Consider the following 6,000-nt stretch of genomic DNA (forward strand, 5'->3'; position numbering starts at 1 on the left):
ATACCCTCTTCCAGGAGTTCTTCCCGACCCAGGAATTGAACCACGGTCTTCTACATTGCGGTTGGATTCTTTTACCAGCTGAGCTACCCAGGAACATATCGGACTTGAAATTGGGATATAAAAGCCAACTCCTTGCACAGTTTTTTCAACAAATACACCTGATGAATGCCTACTCTGTGAGACCTGGCCACTAGATACTCCAAAGCAGAGTGGGAGACAGACGCGCTGTTCATTACATAAACCCAGTAACTGGATCTGGGTAAAGAGGATGTCTGGGCACTTGGCAGGTTTACCACAAGGACCCGCTACAATCATGCAGATGGCAGACTTAAGAAAACCGTCCTCCCTTTGGGAGAAAAGGCCTCAGCAGGCAGAGGACAGAGGCAAGGCTGCTGCCCTCCGAGCAGTGGGTCAGGGCGCCCCCAACCCCGGTGGGGAGCTCGGGGTTCAGGGCGAACGTAGCTTCCCCTGGCTCTGGCCCCCGTGGTAGAAGGGAGGGGGTCAGTGTCTGCCAGGGCTTTGCCTGCATACTTGGGGTTTCCCCACACCAGGTCTCCAGCATGAACAACCAGCTGGCCCGCAGGCTGGTGGTGGAGATGGGGCACAGCCGAGGTCTGGGGGGCGGGGTGCCACTGACTGAAAGTGGGGACCGCAGTCTCTCCAGTAGGTTAGGACTCTGTTTTCCTGCTCTTGAAGAGCTGTCTTATTCTTTACTGAGAATACAGGTAAAAACGGTCCAAATCTAAAATGGTAACAATGGTTCCAGTGTTGGATTTTTATTTTATGTTTTAATTAGTTTAAATTTTTTTTTATGTTGGAGTATAGTTGATGATACCACTGTAATAGCAGAAAGCAAAGAGGAACTAAAAGAGCCTCTTGATGAGGGTGAAAGAGGTGAGTGAAACACTCAGCTTAAAACTACTATTAAAAAAACTAAGATCATGGCATCCAGTCTCATCAGATCAGTTCAGTTGCTCAGTCGTGTCTGACTCTTTGCGACCCCATGAATCGCAGCACACCAGGCCTCCCTGTCCATCACCAACTCCTGGAGTTCACTCAGACTCAACGTCCATCAAGTCAGTGATGCCATCCAGCCATCTCAGCCTCTGTTTTCCCCTTCTCCTCCTGCCCCCAATCCCTCCCAGCATCAGTCTTTTCCAATGAGTCAACTCTTCGCATGAGGTGGCCAAAGTACTGGAGTTTCAGCTTTAGCATCATTCCTTCCAAAGAAATCCCAGGGCTGATCTCCTTCAGAATGGACTGGTTGGATCTCCTTGCAGTCCAAGGGACTCTCAAGAGTCTTCTCCAACACCAATTCTTCAGTGCTCAACCTTCTTCACAGTCCAACTCACATCCATACATGACCACAGGAAAAACCACAGCCTTGACTAGACGAACCTTTGTTGGCAAAGCAATGTCTCTGCTTTTGAATATGCTATCTAGGTTGGTCATAACTTTCCTTCCAAGGAGTAAGCATCTTTTAATTTCATGGCTGCAGTCACCATCTGTAGTGATTTTGGAGCCCAGAAAAATAAAGTCTGACACTGTTTCCACTGTTTCCCCATCTATTTCCCATGAAGTGGTGGGACCAGATGCCATGATCTTCGTTTTCTGAATGTTGAGCTTTAAGCCAACTTTTTCACCCTCCACTTTCACTTTCATCAAGAGGCTTTTCAATTCCTCTTCACTTTCTGCCATAAGGGTGGTGTTATCTGCATATCTGAGGTTGTTGATATTTCTCCCGGCAATCTTGATTCCAGCTTGTGTTTCTTCCAGTCCAGCATTTCTCATTGTGTACTCTGCATAGAAGTTAAATAAACAGGGTGACAATATACAGCCTTGACGTACTCCTTTTCCTATTTGGAACCAGTCTGTTGTTCCATGTCCAGTTCTAACTGTTGCTTCCTGACCTGCATACAAATTTCTCAAGAGGCAGATCAGGTGTTCTGGTATTCCCATCTCTTTCAGAATTTTCCACAGTTTATTGTGATCCACACAGTCAAAGGCTTTGGCATAGTCAATAAAGCAGAAATAGATGTTTTTCTGGAACCCTCTTGCTTTTTCCATGATCCAACGGATGTTGGCAATTTGGTTCCTCTGCCTTTTCTAAAATCAGCTTGAACATCAGGAAGTTCACGGTTCACGTATTGCTGAAGCCTGGCTTGGAGAATTTTGAACATTACTTTACTAGCATGTGCTGCTGCTGCTGCTAAGTCACGTCAGTCATGTCCGACTCTGTGCGACCCCATAGACGGAAGCCCACCAGGCTCTCTGTCCCTGGGATTCTCCAGGCAATAACACTGGAGTGGGTTGCCATTTCCTTCTCCAGTGCATGAAAGTGAAATGTGAAAGTGAAGTCGCTCAGTCGTGTCCGACTCTCAGCCACCCCATGGACCACAGCCTAGCAGGCTCCTCCGTCCATGGGATTTCCCAGACAAGAGTACTGGAGTGGGGTGCCATTGCCTTCTCCAACTAGTGTGTGAGATGAGTGCAATTGTGCGGTAGTTTGAGCGTTCTTTGGCATTGCCTTTCTTTGGGATTGGAATGAAAACTGACCTTTTCCAGTCCTGTAGCCACTGCTGAGTTTTCCAAATTTGCTGGCATATTGAGTGCAGCACTTTCACAGCATCATCTTTCAGGATTTGGAATAGCTCAACTGGAATTCCATCACCTCCACTAGCTTTGTTCGTAATGATGCTTTCTAAGGCCCACTTGACTTCACCTTCCAGGATGTCTGGCTCTAGGTCAGTGATCACACCATCGTGATTATCTGGGTCTTGAGGATCTTTTTTGTACAGTTCTTCTGTGTATTCTTGCTATCTCTTCTTAATATCTTCTGCTTCTGTTAGGTCCATACCATTTCTGTCCTTTATCGAGCTCATCTTTGCATGAAATGTTCCTTTGGTATCTCTGATTTTCTTGAAGAGATCCCTAGTCTTTCCCATTCTGTTGTTTTCCTCTATTTCTTTGCATTGATCACTGAAGAAGGCTTTCTTATCTCTTCTTGCTATTCTTTGGAACTCTGCATTCAGATGTTTATATCTTTCCTTTTCTCCTTAGCTTTTCACTTCTCTTCTTTTCATAGCTATTTGTAAGGCCTCCCCAGACAGCCATTTTGCTTTTTTTCATTTCTTTTCTATGGGAATGGTCTTGATCCCTGTCTCCTGTACAATGTCACGAACCTCATTCCATAGTTCATCAGGCACTCTATCTATCAGATCTAGGCCCTTACATCTATTTCTCACTTCCACTGTATAATCATAAGGGATTTGATTTAGGTCATACCTGAATGGTCTAGTGGTTTTCCCTACTTTCTTCAATTTAAGTCTGAATTTGGCAATAAGGAGTTCATGGTCTAAGCCACAGTCGGCTCCTGGTCTTGTTTTTGCTGACTGTATAGAGCTTCTCCATCTTTGGCTGCAAAGAATATAATCAATCTGATTTCGGTGTTGACCATCTGGTGATGTCCATGTGTAGAGTCTTCTCTTGTGTTGTTGGAAGAGGGTGTTTGTTATGACCAGTGCATTTTCTTGGCAAAACTCTATTAGCCTTTGTCCTGCTTCATTCCGTGTTCTAAGGCCAAATTTGCCTGTTACTCCAGGTGTTTCTTGACTTCCTACTTTTGCATTCCAGTCCCCTATAATGAAAAGGACATCTTTTTTGGATGCTAGTTCTAAAAGGTCTTGTAGGTCTTCATAGAATCATTCAACTTCAGCTTGTTCAGCGTTACTGGTTGGGGCATAGACTTGGATTACTGTGATATTGAATGGTTTCCCTTGGAAGCAAACAGAGATCATTCTGTTGTTTTTGAGATTGCATCCCAGTACTGCATTTCTGACTCTCTTGTTGACCATGATGGCCACTCCATTTCTTCTGAGGGATTCCTGCCTGCAGTAGTAGATATAATGGTTATCTGAGTTAAATTCACCCATTGCAGTCCATTTCAGTTCGCTGATTCCTAGAATGTCGACATTCACTCTTACCATCTCTTGTTTGACCACTTCCAATTTTCCTTGATTCATGGACCTGACATTCCAGGTTCCTATGCAATATTGCTCTTTACAGCATCGGACCTTGCTTCTATCACCAGTCACATCCACAGCTGGGTATTCTTTTTGCTTTGGCTCCATCCCTTCATTCTTCCTGGAGTTATTTCTCCACTGATCTCCAGTAGCATATTGGGCACCTACTGACCTGGGGAGTTTCTCTTTCAGTATCCTATCATTTTGCCTTTTCATACTGTTCATGGGATTCTCAAGGCAAGAATACTGAAGTGGTTCGCCATTCCCTTCTCCAGTGGCAAATAGATGGGGAAACAATGGAAACAGTGACAGATTTCTTCTTGAGCTCCCAAATCACTGCAGGTAGTGATTGCATCCATGAAACTGGAAGATGTTTCTTGGCAGGAAAGCAATGACAAACCTAGATGGTGTATAAAAATAGCAAAGACATCACTTTCCCAACCAAGGTCTGTGCCGTCAAGGCTGAGGTCTCTGCAGCAGTCACGTATGGATGTGAGAGCTGGGCCATGAAGAAGGCAGAGCGCTGAGGAATTGATGTGTTCAAACTGTGGTATTGGAGAAGACTCTCGAGAGTCCCTTGGATAGCAAGATCAAACCAGTCCATCCTAAAGGAAATTAATCCTGAAGATTCATTTGAAGGACCAATGTTGAAGCTGAAGTTCCAATACTTTGGCCACCCAATGTGAAGAACTGACTCATTAAAGACCCTGATGCTGGGAAAGACTGAAGGCAGGAGGAGAAGACAGGATGAGATGGATGGCATCACCGAATCGACCGACATAAGTTGTAAGTTTGAGCAAACTCAGAGTGAAGGACAGGGAAGCCTGGCGTGGTGCAGTTCCTGGGGTCGCAAAGCGCTGGACACGACTTGGTGAACAAACAAGCGTGGTTTGCATTGTGGTGTTCGTTTCAGGGGTAGCGGTGTGGCTCAGTTACACACACACATGTACCTGTTCCCTTTCCAGATCCTTTCTCACTGTAGAGTACTGAGTAGGGCTCCCTGTGTCATCAGTAGGTGGTAGGTCCTTGTTGATGATCACTCTTAAATACAGCTGAGTGGACACTGGAATTTTTTTTTTAATACTATAAAACATTTAACAGAGAAAAACACTAGGTGAAAAGTGCGGCCAAAAAATACCCTGCACCGCCCCCAGCCGCAGACGTTTCTTTGCAGGAGGATGGCTCCACACACAAGGGCAGCGTCAGGAGCAGTGTCCGCCAGGCCCCGCCAGGCAAGCCAGAACTGGGAGGTGAGCAGATTGTCCACCAGGCCCCGCCAGGTGAGCCAGACTGGGAGGTGAAGGGGCTGGGGCTGGGCCTTCGCTGTGCTGATTTCTGTTGTTTAAGGACCACGGTTTGGGTAACTGAAGGTAACTCAAGCAAAGTGAAAGGCGCTCAGTCGTGTCTGACTTGCAACCCCACGGACTACCCAGTCCATGGAATTCTCCAGGCCAGAATACTGGAGTGGGTAGCTGTTCGCTTCTCCAGCGCGTCTTCCCAACCCAGGGATTGAACCCAGGTCTCCCACATTGCAGGCGGATTCTTTACCAGCTGAGCTGCAAGGGAAGCCCAAGAATACTGGAGTGGGTAGCTTCTCTTTTCTCCAGGGGATCTTCCTAACCCAGGAATTGAACCAGGGTCTCCTGCATTGCAGGTGGATTCTGTACCAGCTAAGCCACCAGGACCATGAAAGCCCAGACCCCCCAGTCTTTGGACACAGTGTGATGTGTTTCTCTCCTGGTAGTGACAGCTGCTTAATTAGATACTTGAAAAATCCCGCTGCTGCAGTTTCATCTTCTCCATCCCGGTCTCCTCTCAGGAAGGAGCCCTGTCTCCTGTGGCAGCCAAAGGAACCATGGACCCCCTTCCCCACCGATCAGAGCAGGGAGAGGGGCCTGTGGGTGGGGCCAGGGTCTGGCGGCCTTGGGCGGGGCCTCACCTGGGATCCCAGCTGAGTCCGGCCTCCGGAGGGCCTCCG

The sequence above is a fragment of the Bos javanicus genome, chromosome 9, assembly GCF_032452875.1.
Source record: "Bos javanicus breed banteng chromosome 9, ARS-OSU_banteng_1.0, whole genome shotgun sequence".
Lineage (NCBI taxonomy): Eukaryota > Metazoa > Chordata > Mammalia > Artiodactyla > Bovidae > Bos > Bos javanicus.